This window comes from Lycorma delicatula, chromosome 2 (genome assembly GCF_047948215.1).
Source record: "Lycorma delicatula isolate Av1 chromosome 2, ASM4794821v1, whole genome shotgun sequence".
In the NCBI taxonomy this organism is placed as follows: domain Eukaryota; kingdom Metazoa; phylum Arthropoda; class Insecta; order Hemiptera; family Fulgoridae; genus Lycorma; species Lycorma delicatula.
The window spans coordinates 114,811,789-114,833,365 of NC_134456.1; positions in this window are offsets into that span (position 1 = coordinate 114,811,789).

Sequence of the window (21,577 nt, forward strand, 5' to 3'; positions counted from 1 at the left end):
TGAAAACAAAAGCTATTAAATCAAAAAACATGTCTCAGCCATTTTCAATCTAAATAAATTACACAAAGAGTGTAGTTCTAATTTGAGAAAATTAATTTACGATGTACAAAAACATGTGCATGCCCTTCATACATTAGGTCAACTCACTGAACACTGGGACACTAATAATTCACTTGATTATCAGCAAGTTGTATAAAACTACTCGCCATCAGTGGGAATCAGAGTTAGATTCTAACAATGTGCCTGTTTTATTTGATTTAATAATTTTCTACAGAAAAGATATCGATCATAGAAGCTGCTAAATCTAAACCTTATCTAGCTTATTAAAACAATCTCAAACCGGAAATTCCCAATCAAAACTCAAGTAAAATTCAAAAAAATAATATATCCACGTCTAATTTCTTATCTTCTATAAAGAAATGTTCATTATGTGACAATTCTCACCCATTGTATTTATGTGATAAGTTCAAATCATTATCCATTAATGATAGAGAAAGGGAAGTGCAGAAGTTAGGACTGTGCTTTTTAATTGCCTTTGTTTTGGTAATTGTAAAATAAAAAATTGTGCTGCAGGCTCATGTGAACTTTGTGGTAAATGTCACAATACATTATTGCATTATTCAGAAAGGACAAATAAATCTTTGTATCCTGAATCAAATACATCAGTTTCCAAGGCTGAATCCAGTAGTCAAAATCAATCAATTGTGTCCACATCATGTATATCGTGCCAAGTTGTTCCTTCTTCACTGTTACTGTCTACTGCCCTAGTATCTGTTCTCGATCATAGAGTGGCTCTCTCATCTTGGTTGTGCACAATTAGATTTAGGGTCACAGTCAAATTTTAGAAGGCAGTCAGAAAACTAGGCTTGCCATTTACAAATGTGTCTAGAAGTGAATGGAATTCGAACATCCATTACCAAAACTTATAAGGTTGTTCACTGTGTCATTAACTCAAGATTTAATACATTTTCCTTCACTATTGATTATATAGTCCTAACATCTATTACCAAACATTTACCCACTTTGTCAATTGAAAAATCAGACATGAAAATTTCACCTAATGTTCATTTGACCTGCTCATTTGGAGCAGAATTATTTTTCGACTTGCTATGTGACTGAAGACTAAAACTTCATGATTCATCTACAACCCTTCAAAATACAGTGCTTCGTTGGATCATTTCCAGCAAGGTAACGACCAATATTATGTCGAACATAACTACAGTTTGCCATCTATCTATGCTGGATGACATCAATAAAACCATACAGAAGTTTTGGGACATAGAAGACGGTTGCTTTGAAAGGTAGTACACTGAAAACAACAAACTGTGCAAAGACTTCTATATAAATATAATCTTCGGGGATGATCTTGGAAGGTACTGTCTGCAAATTCCTGTGAAAGGTGATATTTGTGAGCTCTGTGAATCAAAGGATTCTGTATTCAGAAGATTTTTATCATTTGGGAGGCGTTTATCCATTAACCCAGAGATGCGTTCACAATACATCCAATTCATGAAGGAATATGAAAAGCTAGGACATATGAAGGAAATTACAATTACTGAAGATAATTTGTCGAAGGCTTATTACATTCCGCATCACAGTGTTAAGAGAAGATGCCACGACCACCATATTACGGGTAGTTTTTGATGCATCAAAAGCAAGCTCCAGTGTTTCATTGAATGACATCTCAATCGTAGGTCCAACAATACAATCAAATTTTGTCAGTATTGTATAAAGATTCAGAACACATCCATATGTTGTAACAGCAGATATTGAAAAAATGTATACTCAGGTTAACATCAATCAGCTCAATAAAATTTACAACTAATCTTTTGGAGAGACCAGCTAGAAGATCCTATTAAAACATTTAAATTGCTGACAATCACTTACGGCACCGCTAGTGCTCCTTACCTAGCAACAAGAACTCTAAAGCAGTAGCATTGGATGAAGAATCCACCTTTCCAGTTGTATTCAAGGTAGTCTTAGAGGATTTTTATGTGTATGATGTTATGACTGAGCCAGATGTTATAAGCAAAGAAAAGAAGCAAAACAACTACAACGTGATTTAAGTGATCTGCTTCATCAAAGCGGTTTTCATCTGAGAAAGTGGAGCGCTAACAATCCAGACATTCTATCTGACATTCCATTAGAAGATGTGGCTAAGGGTTGCGTTGAGATCGTTCAAGACACTACTATGAAGATACTGGGTCTTCTGTGGAATTCAAGACAAGGTATTTAAATTTTCTTTTCGTGAAGAAAATGCAGCTGTAAAAACAACGAAACGCACTATTTTGTCAGCAGTCAGAAAGGATGTTCGATCCCCTTGGAATCATAGGTTCAGTAATGTTAACCACAAAATTTATAATGCAAAAATTGTGGTCCTATTCACTAGGATGGGATGAAAAGATACCTGATGAATTACTTAGAGTGGACTCAGTTTCAGTTATCATTTCATATGCTATCAAACATTCAAGTCCAAAGGGCCATAGTCCCTAAACAGAAAGATGTTCTGAAGTTAGAGATACATGGATTCGCAGATGCCTCAGAATCTGCATATGGTGGCTGTATATATCTCAAGTGTGTGTACTGACCATGATGGAATCATCACTGTTAATTTAGTCACGTCAAATTCTCGTGTTTCACCATTAAAGAAAATTTTGTTATCCAGACTAGAGTTGTATGGCGCTTTGTTATTATCTGAACTATGCAAATCAACTGTTAATACATTACATCTTCAAGTTGATTCGATTTCATATTACACTGATTCGACTATAACATTAGCATGGATTAAAGTTCCTTCTTCTCATTGGACAACATTTGGTTCTAATAAGGTATCTTAAGATACAAACTAACACCGACATTAGTTCGTGAAAGCATTTGAAGAGTCAAAACAATCCTGCTGACTGTCTGTCGAGAGGCTTAACGCCAGATGAGATTACAAAGGCGGACTTGTATTGGAAGGGGCCCTCATTCTTGTGTAGGTCACAAGAATCCCCAGAAGAGCCAGTTAGTCTACCAATTGGCGAACAAACTCCAGAGCGTGTCGTACAGTGTTATCTTGTGTTACAGCTGAAAACCAAATGAATAATATAAATAATTTTTCTAATTTTAAAAGGGCTCAACATGTGTTGAATTACTGTTTTTGCTTTATTAACTCTCGAGCACAAAATTTGTGCCTTCGCAGCCCATTATCAGCTTCTGAACTTCGATAAGCAGAGTGTGCTTTGGTGATGATTGTGCAAAGGGAATCATTTCCAAGTGAGCTTAACAATTGCAGATAGGAAAACGACAACCAAAACCAGCAAACTCATTTCTCTAAGTCCATTCTTAAATATAAACAATGTAATACGAGTTGGTAGAAGATTACAGCATTCAGATTTAACTCCAGATCAGATTCACCCGATCGTCTTACCAAAGAGTCATATATTTACTGATTTGATTGCCAGACATTTTCACATCAAAACGCTTCATGCAGGGCCACAGTAATTGTTAAACATTATTTGTCAAAAATATTGGCCGATCAGTGGCAGGAGTTTAGCTAGTAAAATCTTCCATCAATACATAACATGCTTCAAGGTAAATCCAAAACTTCAGACACAAATTACAGGTGATTTACCAAGATCAAGAGTTCAAACATCACCTCGTCCTTTCTATACCTCGGGTGTAGACTATTGTGGTCCATTTCATCTTAAATTAACTAAACGAAGAGGAGCTACACCAGTAAAATGTTTTATTGCACTTTTCATTTGCTTTAGTACAAAGGCTTTAAATTTAGAACTGGTAGAAGATCTTGCTACAGAGTCTTTGTTGGCAGCACTTCAAATATTTATGTCAAGACTGAGGAAATCCAAAAATATGTACTTGGATAACGGTACTGATTGTGTTGGTGCTCAGCAAGAACTGATAGAACTAGCTGAGTTACAGAAGAACGAGGAATTCAAGAGTTATATCTTAACCTCCCTATACCAAGCGGGGATAACATAGCATTTCATACCACCCAAGGCTCCACATTTTGAAGGTTTATGGGAGTCCTTAGTCATACTTGTCAAAACACACCTAAAACATATCATAAAGACATCAGTTTTAATTTACGTTCAGTTTGTAACATTATTAACATAGGTAGAGGCATGCATAAATTCAAGCCCATTAGTTCCTTTGTCAGATAACCCAACCGATCTTTCTCCTTTAACTCCTTCTACCTTCTTAATCTGTGATGTACTCACAACTAATACTGAATCTTCCATAGTCTATCTCATTGGCAACTTGAATAAACTACCTCATTCGTGAGACTACTTAAATGGACTACAGCAGAGGAAGAAGTGGACCACTTCATAACCTACTCTAAGCATTGGTGATAAGATTATCATCAAGCAAGACTCTCTTCCCCCTTTACAATGGAAAATGGCTGGCATTGTAGAACTTCATCCAAAAGAAGATTAACAAGGTTTGGCCGGTCACTATCAAGACTTCAAATGGTGTATTGAAGAGACCAATTAACATACATGTTTTTGCCAATTTTCCTTTAAGAAAAAAATTAGACATTAACTTGTTTAATGTCATCATTATTTGTGTATATTTATGTGGTATTTTGAAACAACCTCTTCAAGTTGGGGACATGGATGATATTGTGAAATGCTTGTTTGTTTACTATTTACATTCTGTTTGTTTATAATGTTTGTGGGACCAGCTGAACCACAACAATAAGAATCATAATAAGAACAGATTTATTTTACAGTCAACTTTAAAATGTGTCAAAAAAAATAGTGTCCCACCAATCAACATTCAACCACATTGGTAACTTAATTTTTTTGGGGGGGTTATTTATTATCTTCCACCTGGGAGCAGGAAGTTTTATATTCTCAATTATATTGTAGTATAATTGAAATATTTTTTAATATTACTGTTGCATGTTTCCTACATGCAGGAAGTCAGGAATTTTTAGAAAAAATTATAAAAATGTTAGAGAAATGCATTTTCAGAGGTGACTTTTCCATTAACAAATCTCTTATGGAGAATTTGCACAAAAGAATAATTTATCAATAAAAAGATTTTATGCAATTGTAGATGCTGAGGGAAGGAGAATGTTTTCATTACCAAAAATATTCTCACTACAGTGAGAAGCTCTAGAAGACATTATGTAGAATGTCTTTTAGAAAAAATAAAAAACTTCTCTCGAGAATAACAAAATAGACCCCTGAAAAGGAAAATGCAAGCATAAATTAAAAAACAAGGAAAAGGTTGAGAGCTACAGTATTGGCAGAAGAAGAACAGATAACTGCCAAAATTAAACTTTAAGAAAAGGGCAAACCATTAGGAACCAAGATATTAAAGAAAAGATGCCATCTTTTTCCTACATACATAATACATATGTAATGAGATCGCATTATTATTACTTTTCTTTTTTTGGTATATGTTAGAATAATAATGACAAAATATTTTTCAAGTAAATGTTAATATGTTTGTTTTTCTGTACGAAATAAGGTGTTCTGTTCTAGTTTTCTTATCTGTGCTACTTTAAGTCGCAGTGATTTTAGTTTTCCTTTAAGTTGTGATCGAACATATATTCTTTATTAAATTGAAATCTGTGTTTATTAGCATTTTTTTGCAAGTTATTAAATGCTGTTTTTTTGTTTACTTTTCAAAATAATGTAGGCTAGTTTTTGTGAAAAACGTTTATGCAAGCTTAGGTGCGAGCCAATTATTTTTAAAAATTGTTTTAGTTAGTTTTTATTTCTTATATGTTACATTTTGGATACCATTAAGTATTGTTAGTTTTTTTTGTACTTTGCATTGTAATTTATTGATACAATTTATCACAAATAGCCTAATTTCTTATGCAGATTGTTAAAAAATAATAAAAAATAAACTTTAAAAAATAATGTAATAATAAAAAAAGGGCAGCAATGGTGATGGTGGAGGCTGCAAAAAATAAAATATGTATATATTTTGCAGAGTAAATGGCAGTAGCATAACTTAATGAGAACAGGAAATTTTTCATAAATTGGTCAGTAAAAACGATTCTTAAAATTCAGTGGGAACGCTGTTTTGTCATGTTTTTTTTATTAAATTTTTAACTTCAAGCATAGTTGTTTATTCATGTGATTTTAATATTAAAATAAGATCAACCTTCGGTTGTTTGTAACCCCCAAAGGGGTTATACAGGGTCATTCACAGGAACCGGATGTTTTTAAAATAATCATAAAAAATTGAATATTTACTTTAAAAAAGTTTTATTGGTACTGAAACACTTGTTAAATCAAAGCATTTGTTACTTACTCATGAATGAAAAATTATGTCCGGCAAGTGATTTCCATTTTGGGCAATATATTGTTGTAGCCTTTCACTGTAACTGGCCTCAATTCTTTGCAGCATGTCTACATCAATCTGGGTGACATGATGACGAATTGCAATCTTTAGGTCCTCCAATGTACGCGGTTTAATGCCATACACACGTGATTTCAGAAATCCCCACAGAAAAAAATCACAACTACTCAAGTCGGAGGACCGAGGGGGCCAAGGAATGTCGCCGAATTTGGAAATGATCCGTCCTGGAAACAAGTTACGGAGAACAGCCATTGTTGCCATTGTAGCTCCATACGGAGCTACAGCGCACACAGCAGGAATGTGTTATTCCTGCTGGAATAACACATTTTGAAAATCGATTCCCCGGTTTTGTAACTCAGGGATGAAAACTGTATTCAACATCGCATTGTAACAATCAGCTGTTACAGTATCGGCAGCGTCATTTTCTTCAAAAAAATATGGTCCAATAACACCGACCTTTCCTATTGCATACCAGACAGTCACCTTTGGGCTATGAAGTGGTCTCTCGTGAAGCTGATGTGGGTTTCTTTCTGCCCAATACCGGCAATTCTGTTTGTTGACGAAGCCATTCAGATGAAAATGGGCTTCATCACTCATTAACAATAACAAATTTTCATTTTCTTAAAAAATAGTAAGCATTTGTCGACAAAATTGTAATCGCTGCATGAAATCTTGCTCGTTTAACTGCTGCACGACGGCTATCTTGTAAGGATGGAAATGCAGGTCTGTATGCAGAATTCGTCTTACCATACTTGTGCTCATTTGAAGCGCTGCTGAATGCCTCTGAATAGAGTGGCGTGGGCTTCTGACAATGGCTTCCCTTACTCGTTTGATGTTCTCCAGAGTGATAGCAGTTCGTCGGGGACCCGGTGGTTTTTTCTTCAATATTGAACCACTTGTTCGAAGCTTGTTTACCCATCGCAATATTGTGTTACGAGAAGGGACACTTGCATTACGATGGATATTAAACTGACGGCAGAAATCTCGCTGAACAGCAGTTACGGATTCGTCATTTCGCACAAAACTGTCATACGCGTACAGGCGTTGGTCTAGCATCCACGGCTCCATCTCAACGACTAAAATGTAAATGCTGTGAACAAAGGAAACATCAGACACCAGCCACGTTCCCCTCCCACCACGAACGCCCAAGTACAACCCACTTCAAAAACATCCGGTTCCCGTGAATGACCCTGTAAAAGCAGCAGATATTTTAATTTTTTTTAATTAGAATTCTATGTTTTTAAACCAAAATATTGTTATACAGAATAAGCTATAACTAAGAAATTCATTGCCTGTGTTCAGCTTCAATCTGATGAAAGTGTTTATGAATTAGCAAATTATATGTATTCTTTGAATGTTAGCAGATTTAATATCAATACACTGGTTATACATTTAGCACAGTCAAACTTATAGAAAGCTATTTGTTCTCATCAAAGTTAAGAATCAGATGCTTAGAAACATTTATTGTAAATCAGCCTACATGTGTACATTACATAGGTTAGCATCATTAAATTTTTGTTTAAAACCATTTATTACATGAAGTCTTATCACATTTTGACTACGGTAACAGAGATAAGGTGCATTCTAGTATTGTATTTAACTACGTACAATTATCACTAGCAGACATAACTTGAGTCTCATTCTACAGTACCTGTCAACTATAGACAGCAATATTGCTTTGTTTCCTTATGCAAATTTTGCTCTAAAAATTTTATACTACTTTGTCAGTATATTGATGATCATCTACAAACTGGATTGGATGATTTAATTGCTGAAACCATAAGAACACCTAACAGTGCTTTCAAGTCATTCTGTCTGTTTGTCTGTCTATTTATTAAAATAGAAATTAAAGACCTAAAAAAAATTAGTGAAATTTTTTTAATGGTTACAATTATAAGTTACATAATATTTTATCATTGAACAGTTTCTATGATAAGTTTCTTGAGCTAACTGGTGGTGCAAATTATTTTTATTGTGCTTGTAAATATTCTTTTTATTTTATTGCTGGAATAAATCTTCAATAATCCAAATTAGTCAAATATTTAAGATTGAATGTGATAAATATTTTTCTGACTACACTAAGAAGAGATTAATAGATTGAGCCGATGATTATCTGTGTCTTTGCAATTCAAGAATGGTTGCACTAATTTGCATAAAAATAAATAGTTTTGTTTAAACTATCTGAATAACACCCAGGGCATCAGCTTTATGATGTTTTGTTGAAGGTAAACTGATAAGTACCAGTGGTGATAGATTTTCTCCAGACCAATAAACTAGATTATAGGTGTATAAAATAAAATAAGATATATAGTATAGAAGGCATACAAATCTACAATCCTGTTATATATATATCCATTTGCTTTTCTATACTCTTAACTGTACTAGGAAAACAACAGTCGTTGAAATGGTAAAGCTGTTATTGTCACTCCCATTTGTGAAGTAAATGGCCTAATTCACTTTTCAATCATTGTTAATGTGTTACTTTTTACCTGAGGAGCAATTGCTGAAATTTAAATTGTTAAATAAATGTAATAACGCACAGTTGTAATACGAATTCATTTCAAAAGTTAAAAAGTCATGCGTAAAGCATAATAAACTTAAATTATGTTTCTTGGTTGTATCAAAATGAATAAAACTCAAAAGAAAATTTTTATGTCCCTAGTTTTGATATTTCTTGAGCAGTACAATGAAAAGAAGAATGAGAATCCGGACAGTGTAATTACAAGAAATGAGACAAGGGCATAGTTTATGATTATTGAATCCAAGGAATAATCCTTGGAGTGTGCATCTCCAAGGAGATGTACACTCTTTAACAGGCATTAAAAAAAATTGAACTATGTATTACTGATATAACAATGTTTGGGTGATAGTGTTTGAGATTGTGAAATTTTGCTGACAGAATTCATGAAACTTGGTTCCAATTTTCTTAAAATATCTTCATAATTACAAGATATTGTGAACTATCAGGAGCTTTAGGCCAGTCCAAAACAGAGGGCGATTAATGTGTAATTCTACATCTGTGGTTGCATGAAGACTTAACTTGCGTTCTTCATGTAGGAAATTTACAACTATACCCTTATACTCTGAACTTAGCCCCACAATTACTGCTATCTCTTCTCCATTTCTAAAGTCTGGTTTTGGAATCAAATATTTTAAAACCAATAAGGAGTTCCTGGGTAGTGTAAGTAGCTGGCTGAGTAACCTGAAATTGGAGTTGTTTGATAAGGGTCTCTAAAGATTAGTTTTACAGTATAATTAGTGCTTGACTAAATGGTGGTGGTATTTGTCAAATAATTTATAATGTTTGTAATTTTTTTTTTAATTTTCCAATCCAAAGTTAGCTTTAGGAAAGCTGTTATTTTAACAGAAATGTAAAATAATTCTGATATAATCTAACAAATCCATGTTTAACAATATTACGATGCTATTATACAGTGGGTTTCAAAATGAATATTGGGGTTGTAAAGCTATGTAATATTTCTTAAGTTTCACATACATTGATTAATTATACATGAAATGAAAGAGCAACTCAAACATTTTTAGCTGTCCATAAGCTCTAAAGTATACAGGTATGGTTTGCGTGCTAGCTTGATAAATGAAAATTGTGAACCATGATGATGAAGACTTTCTTTATCGTGTCGTATTGAGTGTCAAATTAACATTTCATGTTAATGGAAAAGTAAAAACTCATAATGTGCATATTTGGAGATCAAAAAATCCTCATGAAATATTGCGGTGTGATCGAGACACCCCAAAATTGAATGTTTTTTGTGGCATTCAGACAGCAAGTTTACAGACCATTCTTTTTTATAGAAGCAAGTGTGTCTCAAATGAACTATCTTGATACACTATAACTATGGCTCTTTCCTCAACTGCAATATGAACCACAGAACTTCATATGGCAACAAGTTGGTGAGCCTCTACTGTTTATGCTGTATGCGATTGGTTGAATGAAATTCTCTTGACCACTGGATTGGTTGCTGGGGACCAGATGACAAGGCTTGTTTGCCTAATCTGACTTTGTGTGATTTTTTCTTTGGGCTTTATAAAAGATCCTTATTTTTCAGAGAAGCAGGTGTGTCTGGAACGAACTATCTTGGTATGCTCCAACTGTGGCTCTTTCCTCAACTGCAATGTGAACCACAGATCTTTATTTGGCCGGATGGTGTGCCTCCTCACTAGTATAACCCTGTACGTGATTAGTCAAATGAAATTCTCCTCGACTGCTGGATTGGTCATCAGGGACAAGATGACAGGGCTTGTTTGCTTTTGCCTCCACGTTCATCCAATCTGACCCTGTGCAATTATTTCTGTAGGGGTTTGTGAAGGATCAAGTGTATGTGTCACCATTATCAGCTGACCTACCTGACTTGAGACAGGATTGAAGCAGCTGCCACATCAGTTACTTAAAGTTGCTGATTAAAGTATGGGATGAACTCTTGTATTGGTTGGATGTGTGACAAATGGTGCTCACTGAACACTTACAGGAAGAACTGTTTGAGTTGCTGTTTTATTCCGGGTATAATTTATCAGTGTAAGTAAAACTTAATAAATATTACATGACTTTAAAATACTGATATTCATTTGGAAACACATGATATAAAAAGAAAGGGTGCTTAGTGTATCAGTAGATGCTAAGAAGGTGATATGAAAAGGAGGGCTGCCTCTAACAGGCAGCATGCCTGAAGTGGTGAAAGTGATCTAGGCTCAGGGAAAACATAGGTAAAAGAGCGGTTTTTAGTGGGAAAGAAATTCACATTACCAGATGATACCAACATGCTTGATGCTTTTGGAAGATTTTCCCACTTCCCCAAAAAATATAATGTATTAATTTTAATCACCAGTATTTTTATTACAGAAGTTTGCAGTGAAAAATCAGGTGAAGGTTTTAAATTAAAGATAAAACCTTTGGTTTAAGATTTAACCAAAAGGTTTGAAAGTTGATTAAAAATTGATTTTAATTGTAAAAAGGTTAATATTAAATTAAGGTTAATAATTAATATAATATGGTCTGAATTTTTTTTTCACAAATGACGTATTAAATAATTATCTTTTATGACCAAATGATAAACCAAATTGAAAAAAAGTTGAACTTTTTAAAGTTTTTAGTATATCTGAAGCCCCAGATATTTCAGGGATAAAGAAACCTGCCATTCATCTGAAATTATAACATTTAAATAAATAAGAAAAGATGTGTTGATGTGATTTATTAATAATTGTCTAGTAAGGGTTGTTAGGAAAACTTAAATATTTTTATTAATTCATCAAGTTGTTTTTCCTTTATTTATTTCATTCGTCATCAAATGTTTTTATCCTTTTAACATATTTCATTTTCTTTGGTCCCTAATGTAAGTACTTTTTTTATGATAATTCTTTTTAAACATGAGATTACATTCTGTTGTTTTAATTAATGCATAGGAATGTATAGGTAATAAGAAACTTCATCAATTAAATATAAAATATCAAGCAACGTTTCAATTTTGCATGCACATTGGATATATGTAGTGTGGAACAAAATTGTGGATTGTGAACTTATTTTGTCCAAATATAAACTTGGAAATTGATTTTAAAAACCCAGCTATCAAAAAATACATGATTCTGTCCTTCAGTGACTTAGCGAAGTAAGGCTTCGCTAAGTCACTGAAGGACAGAAAAAGTCTTCGTTTTTGACTGGACCTTTTAGCATTCCTTTGTAGGTTTACAATTATAACCTGACATTTTTCAATCATTTTATGAAATTTTGCAATGCTTATACCAAATCCTTGGTTGGATTGAACAATTTTTCATGAACTTTTTTCTTTCAAAATGATGGCCACTGGGCTGTTGATCTTAGCTCTTATCAAGTCACCACCTGGTAGGTGCACTTTGTACAAATTGCTTTGTAAATATTTGTTAGGTATTTATTATAAATATGTTCAGTAATTACAAAAAAAAAGGGCGTACAGTAGAAATACCTGCTCAGACATCATTCAATGATGTTCAATACCTGTGGAAATAAGTTTTTCGAAATTGTTAATACAGTAAGATTATTCTTGACAATGGTTAAATCTTCCATAATTGATTAAGATTGGCAATTTTGTTTGTACTTAATTTTAATATTCAGTTTATTAATTTACTCTCTTTGTAGACTTTTTTTTATAACAAAATAAGGAAGATCAGATCTACTGCATACAGAACTGCTTATAAATATTTTCTTAATTCTAAAACGTGTGTTGTAATTTGATAAAAAAAAAAAAAAAAAACGAATTTACTCTATTGTAGTGTATTTTTTTTTTTTTTTTACTTGATATCACCACATAAGCTTGAAGTTTGTGTGTGGGATATGGAAATGGAATTTTATAACATATGTAAAATGCCAACCCTGACGGGATTGGAAGCCAGCGTCTCTGGATGAAGGGCCAAGGCGCTACCACTCTGCCACAGAGATCAGCAATTATTTATTAATTAAATTTTTTTTTTTTTTTTATAAATTCCGATTTCTGTATTCATTTTGTTATAATGATTTATTTTTGATACTTTTTTATGGATATTAATAATCTTCAATAACATTAGTCAACATGATTTTTGTCTCACGAGTACCAATAGGTGTACTTAATGCAGTTTTTTATCCTGTTTTCAAATATGTATTTGGAATTTCTCGCATCATCCACAGTTTTTTGTTATTTTAATTTTTTTCAATATTTTAAAACATTTTTTCATCCATTTGTCCATTGTCAAAGTAAAAGCCCCTAGAGCATTGTAAACATGATGGAAATAAATGAGGTAACTTAAAGGGTAGCTTTGCTACTGTTGTGCAGGTTCAGATGTGTACATGTACAAACATTATCTAGTGTAACACACATTCATCAGAATTATGCCAGTTGTGAGATAGTAGTGAACCAGTAAACACATCATTGTGACTGCTTTGCTTGTCTGAATTATTGTGTATTACATATTTGCAATGTTAAAAAAAAAAAAACTTACAGTAAGACAAAATAACCCAGCAATCGCGACTCCTCCGGAAAAGGGGACGCATTGCTCCCTCCTTATAGCTAGTGCCCCGTTGTGGCGTATTCCTGCTAGCCTATTAAGAGTTAGCACCGAAAGGACTTCAGTGGACGGTCTGAAGGGGAATTACGTCGGGAGGACAGGCTTTATAAGCCTAGCCTTCCGCGGTCGGCCCATGAAATGGGTTCGATAACGCTGGTTTAACAACGGATTGGAATGCAATTAAATCCGTCTTAAATTCACTAAAATAATAATAGACAAAACTTGAAAAATTAGATCCGAGATTAAAAAATAACCCTTTTAAAAACCAAGCCCGATTAGAATGATCCAGCAGCAAGGGACTCTGTCCAGGTTCTGCGATAAAGTAGGGAGTAACAGACTCCTGCCAACTTTGCATTCCATTCCATTCCATTTACAATGTTATATCTTTTAATTAGTCATTAGTTACAAAATGCCTGGAGTTAGTTTAAATCATCATAACAATTTATGTTATGTATGTGGTGAAATGACGCTCAAGTCCCAAAGGCAAAACCTTACTCCATTAGTAAAAAAGTGTTATGAACATTATTTTGGGTGTAAAGTTTGAAACCAAACTAGAGTCTGGGCCCCACATATCTTTGTTAATCGTGTTCTAGACTTCTTTGCTTTCCGTATGATTTGTGAGGGGAATCCAAAGATCACTCTTCTGATTGTTATTTCTGTTTAACAAACATTAAAGGGATTAAGTCAAAATCAAAACATACAGTGGTGTACCCTAACTTGCAATCTGCAATGAGACCAGTACCATACTGTGAAGAATTACCCATACCAAAGCCTCCAGAACATGTGACGTTAGAGGAAGAGAGCTCAGAGTCTGATGGACGTAAGGAAGAAAAAGAAACAGATTCTTGTGATGCAACTTTTGAACAAAGCAATTCATCTGAGCCTCATTTACTGACTCAAGAAAATCTTTATGTCATGCAAGATTTAAAAAACAGTCTGAAATGCTTGCTTCCCAGCTAAAAGGAATGGAATCTTCTTCAAAAGAATACAAAGCTATGTTGTAATCGTCATTCTCAATTTAAAGACTATTTTTCTGAAGAAAAAATGGCTTGGTGTTTTTAATGACATCTCTTCTCTTATGGAGACACTTTTTAATGAACATAACCCAATAAAGTGATCATTGATTCCTCTAAAGTTAGTTTAAAAGCTGTGCTTCTGCATAATGGCAGTAAATTCTCATCAGTACCTGTGGCTCACTCTGCTAGTATGAAAGATACATATGAAAACTTTAAATTTATATTGGAAAAGCTTCACAATGCAGTATATGAATAGAATATTTGTGGTGATTTGAAGGTAATTGCACTTACTCAATGTCTGTGGCATTGTTACACAAAGTACTACTGTTTTTTTGTGTGAACAGTATAATAGGGACAGAAAAAACTATTTCATTAGAAAAGAATGGCCTAAATGCAAATCATTCATTCCTGAAAAGAAAAATGTGAAACATTACCCATTGTGTAATCCTAAAAATGTGTATCTATCTTTGTTACATATCAAACTAGGATAAATAAAGAATTTTGTCAAGGCCATTTGGTTTCGTGTACTTAAAACAGAAGTTTCCTAAAATTAGTGATGCAAAAATTAAAGAAGGAATATTTGTGAGTCCACAAATACAATCATTAATGCATGATGAAAAGTTTGAGAAACCACGGAAAGCAGCTTGACAAGCATTCAAAAATGTTACGTAGAGTTTTTTGGGAAATCAAAAGGCGGAAAATTACTGTAATATTGCCAATAATCTTATAGAAATTTGCGTTGTAATATGTCCATTAAAGTATACTTCCTGCACTCGCACTTAGATTTCTTCCCAGAAAATCTTGGCCAATGAGCGATGAGCATGGGAAACAGTGTCATCAGGAGATTTCAGCTATGGAAAAGAGGTATCAAGGCAAATGGAATCCTAATATGCTGGCCGATTACACTGATAGAAAAAAAATTTTTTTAATGTTTCTCAAGTGTGATACCATTTCTTGAATTGCTTTTTTGCATACATTACAGATCTGTAAATACAATTTTTCTATCGCCCTTAGTTTTAAATAAATTACACTTCAAACAAAATTACGGGAAAATATAGTTAAAATTTATATTTTTTATGGCTATACTTGTGTTAGATTGATTTTACTGATGCTTTTCTTTTATAAATAGTATGTTATAAATAGTATTTTATAAATAGCATGTTAGTATTCCATTTCCCTTTATAGTGACTTTCCATTATTGAAATGTCTTGGTGGAAATGTTCACCATGTTCGTCACTTCCATCTCCGAGGTTGACCGGGAAAAACTCTAGATGTGAGTGGAGCAAATGTATTTTCAAAGACATATTACATTCCATAGCTCTGTATGAACCAAGAAGTTTTTAACAATTTTGTGATAATTGTTGGATTTTTGTTTGCAGAGAAAATTTTGGCAAACATCTTTAAATGAAGCCCAAGCTGCATTTTCTACATTATTTAACATTGAGTTAAATACATCTTTGACCAACTGTCTTATTTGAGGAGCAACAAATATTCCTTCTTTAATTTTTCCTTCACTTACATTCAGAAATTTCTGCCTGATGTACAAAAATCTGGGACTATCCTCAAAATTACAAAATTTTTTGTTAGTCCTAGCTTGATATGGTGAGGAAGTAGGAGGTAAAAATATTTTTTTGGGTTCAACTAACAGCTCATGAATAATATTTTCCCATTTGAAGTTAAGTTGTCTTGTTTTTTCCACTCTTTGGTAACATAATATTTATCCGTAGCTCGGCTGTCCCATTTGCAAAGAAAACACATGTACTTAGTATATTCTAAGAAAATAGCTATAACTTTCAAATCGCCATATATGTTCCAACTATATTTTTTATCATTTATTTTTTCAAGAATGTCTTTATTCACATCGTAAGGCTCTTTCAAATTAATATCATAAGTGATTGGTACCAAAGGATATTTGTTACGTTGTGTAATAGAACCACTTTTACTATACTTGGACGAATCTATGAAAAGGTGCCAGTCCTCAGGTTTATGAACTTGTCCTAAGTGCAACATAAGCTCATGAATATTTGTGCAATAAACCAAATTATTTTCATCAATAAAGTACTGAAAAGTTGTTTTTGTCAGCTTTAGAAGGCTGAAATTATTGTATTTTTTGAAGTAAATAACAACCTTGCAGTATTGATCCTGACAGTTCAGCTTGATGTTTTGATAAATTTAAATCTTAATCAAGTCATTTAATTCAACTTGTGATATAAAATGTGGCCTATTGGAAGATAATTCAAAATCATTGTTGTATTCTTCAGTACTGCCTGATTCTTCATCGCTGCTTTCAAAATATACATTCACAGGTGGCTCAGGAACTGGAGTAATTTCACTGTGAGGTACAGGCCTGATTGCAGATTAGTGAAAGATATTTTACAGTATGTTTAGATTTTTTAGAAATTGCAGACACACTTGTTAAACAAAAGTAACAGTTGGTGGTTACAAGATCCTTTGATTCACGTCAAATCATAGTACAACAAATGGCAAAGCTTTTTGTGTACCTTTCAAACATCCTCTTAAATATACAGGACAATTAGTGCATACTATATGAGGAGCCCATGTCTTATTCTGATCACCAATTTTACACTGGAAGTATAAATGATATGCTTATTTAATTAAAGGTGTAATGTTTTTCTATTTGATTTTATGGCCACCACATTCATAACAAAAGGCATCCACATCATATACAAAATTTTGAGGCATTATGACACTGCACTGTTAAAAAACAAAACAGCAATAAGACTGAACAAAATTAATTCGTTTCTAAATCCAGTGCTTAATACAAACAACACAGTTGTGTTTTCAGCTACATGTTTTGACCTGCACAGACATGATTAATCTTGTTCATGAAGGCTCACTCTTCAACATTAGATATGATGCCATAATATGTGGCTTATGATATTTTAATTCTTTGTCTAGTATTGTTTATTTATAGCCTACAAGTTATGTTAACAAAATTTAAAAATAAGCTAACAAAATACAATATAAGAGCTTAAAATACTAATTATACGTTGAAAAATGAAAAAAAAATCCTTTAATTAAAATTAAAAAATTTTTCAAAAATGGTGGGTAATAGAAAGATTCTGAGTTCATATTTGTTTTCAGCATCAAAAACAGATTAAAATCACATGTTAGGAAAAAAAAATTATGTTTATCAGTATTATTGTTGGACCATCACAAGGGATGCTCCCAGGTGAAATGTAGCAGAAAATCGTCATTTCTTATTTTCTAGGTAAGTCAGATGTTTGAATATTGTGTAGTTAAGAATTCAGAAAGTATTAAAATGTTTCAAATTATACACGCTTGTCTCTTGGTAACCTTGCATGATTGGGAAAAACTGATATCATATTTGAAATTCAGGAGAAAAAATACTATCAGATCACATATTTTTCTTCCTGAGACAAAAAAAAATTCACTTTTGTTCCCCAGTGTAATTTTTATTATGTTATTTTATTTGTGGTTTTTTTGAGTCAAATTAAAATAAAATATTTTTTAATAGAGGATTTCACTTGTATGAATTGGATTTGTAAATTCAAAATTTACAAATTTCTTCATTTTATAATTTTTAAATTAGAAAATTATTTTTTGTTTGAATTCAATTTTTAAAAATTGGCCTAATTTGTTTTTAATCAAACTTATCTTTTTCTTACAGCTTGTAATGCTGTTCCTTTTTCAGTAGAATATATTTGTTAATAAAGACTGATTGGGATTGATTTAAAAAAAATAATATTTTGAGGGGCTGTACAACAATCACTATATTTTTAATTAATTATATCATTAGCGAAGTAAATTTGAATATATAATGTGTGTTGAAGCTAGATTTATTTTACATTTATAGTTTATTAAAATAATTTCTAAATGTAGTTAAAAATTAAAACACTTGAAATAAATTAATAAGTACATCGTAATTATAATGGAAAGGGTTATGAATGTACAGTGAGTAGGGGTCATTAGCTTTTCTAGTGAAAGAAGTGTATTCACGTTCATCTAGATGACATTGTATTGTTGATTTGTTTCTAACTTGTTCTGTCGGCTAGATCAAAGACCCGACTTGACTCGGAAATTAAATAATTTGGCGGCCCTCTGTCTACCCATCCCACCTTCCTTTCAGTTACACAATAATACTGATATCTTGTTATGACATCATCATGATAGTTTGTCAAATTTGTCTTCAGTTATCAAATCATCAGATCCTTATTTTTACATTCACTCTTAATCTTCAACTGGTACAGATTATTATGAAATGTCTCTGTTAATCTTAAATGCGTACAGGTTCTAACTGTAGTAAACTTGTATTATGTATAATTTCCATTTATTACAAAATTATTAAAAACTAACTTTTGAAGACCGTAAAAGTGTACTTGTTCAAATGCATTTTACAGTCTATATCCATTTGAACGAATTTTGAAATATTGTGGACATTTAACATATTCTATTTTTATTAAATTGTCTTAGAAATTTTACTGAGTTTATAAAAAACATATGCGCATTAAAAAAATTTTGTTTTAGTTTATTGTATGAATTAAAATGAATTTAGCCTTAAATTACCACTGTTCGTCAGCTAAAATTGAATTGATTGTTTTTTATGTGCACTTTTTAAATTAAAATACAAAGCAATATTTTATTTTTGTTTTTTATTGATATAATAAATAATCTCTTTATTAAACAGAGGAAGAAGAGAACTAGTATTTTCCAATTGTGATATTCTCTTGGTTGGAATGATAATAAGAAGTTTTACAAATTATTAATAGCCTAATATTTTTAATAGCTTTTCTAATAAGTATGTACACAGTATTACTCATAATTGAGATAAAGAGGTTCCTTATGCTTAAAAATTTGCGGCATCTGTTATGTTTATTGTCTTAGCCTTTAAAGTTTGTTATAACATTCCAATCGCTCTCCTCCACCTCTCAGTCTTATGACCTGTCTAAAGTATCTGCTTTTTTTCTCTTAAAAAAATTCACATTGTTTAAAGGTAGAATTGTATTTAACCATCTTTATTAAATGTATAATTACGTTTTTGTTTAATATACATATCAATATTGGTGACTTGTCATTAATAAATTCCTGATAAATTACTTTTATTGTCATTGAAACTAACTTACCATTGAAAGATCAACTGATTTTCGAAGTCGAGAGTTCTAAGGTTCGAGTCGTAAAGGCAATTGCTTTTATATTGATTTGAATGCTAGACTGTAAATACGGGTCTTCTTTGCTGGTTGGGTTTCAATTAACCACATTGAGAAAGCAGTGGCAAACCATCTGTAAAACCTGCCTGGAAAATTCCAATAGCAAAATGATCATCACCAAAGGTTGAACACAACTGATGCCTAAATTTTACTTTTGATATATATATAATAGAGAGAGGGAGGGAGAATGTGTGTTTTTAGGGCATGATAATGGTTGTCAGATTGTTAATTTATTTATTTTTTGTAGGCCTCCAGAAAGTAGCATTACCTGGTTTGGTCTGACTGAACAATTTTTGCTGTTTATGCCTTTATTTTTACACTATAATTTTTCATGTCATGAACAGTGGTCTGTTATTCTTATTCCTTAAGGATTCACTCTAGTCATCTTTTTGGCATTTGATTCTTTACAGAAAGTGTGATTGCCTCACCACAATTTTCAACCCCTAATTTTATTTTTATTTCTTTCCTTCTTTCTGAGAACCTCATCTTTTATTGCTGCATTTAATTTTCAAGCATTGATTAATGTTTTTCATTGGTAATTAAGAATTAAATTATGCTTATTGATATTTAATGTTCTAGTATTTCCATGGTTTTGTTTTCTTGTTTGTGCCATATTGCCATTTATTAAAAGAAAATATAATTATCATCGACAATAATTATTCGGTCCCCAGTTAATGCATACTATTTTCATGTTACACAATAAAATACTACCTAGAGAAAGATTCTGATTATGCTAATGTAATTTTTAATTAGTTGGACAATTATTTAAATGATCTAAACAGTTTATTTAAGATTAAATAAAAATATTACCTTTCACAAAAGCAATAATACTGTAATGAAAACGAGATATTAATAATAAAACCGACTATATGTTTTGTATCTCCGTTTTTATTCTGAATTTTAATTTATTCAGTAATACAACCAGTTTAATAATCCGGAAGGTTTTTTAATCATTGCTTTAAATTTGTAATTGTATTCGGTAATTTTTTATATATTAATATGAATTACAATCGCTTCTTTTTTCATTTATAAATTTTGTGATACTACCTTATAATCGATGATATCCGGACACAACCATTTTTTTTTGGGGGGGGGGGGAGGGTTTGCCAGACTCTCATTAATTTGGGGTTAAACAGACGGGCTTTTGGTTAACATTTATTGAACTCAATATTATGTAATAAATATAAGTCATATTCATTATGACAGAAAAACTGACCGGAGGATGTGGTTATGCGTTTTCAGTTTCCGGCAGGATGTGCTTTGGCAAACTAGATTTTTTTTATATATTGAAATAAGTACAAATCCTTGAAGACTGATTTTTACTTATACTCGGATGACGTATTCTCAACGATAGTCGCCGGTTGTTCTAATAGCTATTTCGGTTTGGAATTGTTAGTGGTTTGAAAGTAATACGGTAAGATTAGGTAATACACAACACAGCTGATAATGTGGACTATTCATAGTTGGAGAAAATTTGCTTGCTAATCCACCCGATATAATATCGATTTGTTTCTCATTATTATACTTATTAAAATTAGATTAGTTTTTTAACTGATATTTAAAAAAATAGATCACTTGAAAAATGACGGTTAATTGGAACAGCATAAAACCTAAACCTATTAGACAAAAAACCTCCTAATTGGAAAAGGACGGTACAAAGTATTAGTTATGTGGCAGTCATAGGACATATATTTTAGATTTTTTACGTATCAAATTTACTGAAATATGAAAAAAATAAAAATTTTTCCTAGGACAAATAATATTCTTAGATATATTATTCAATATAATTGACGTTACTCTTCGACTATCTTAAATATTCCATTATTTTACAAAATTTCGTAATGTATCGGGAAGTCGATTTTATTCTTAGAGAGAAAAGGAATAAATTTAAGAGCAAAATATTAGTTTTTTTTTCTTTTGTAAGATTACTTGCTTTATTATTATAAATTGCGCCAAATTTAATTCGATGAGAGGTGATAGAATATTAATGTCCGAACTTTAAGGAGCTTTTTCCAAAAAAAT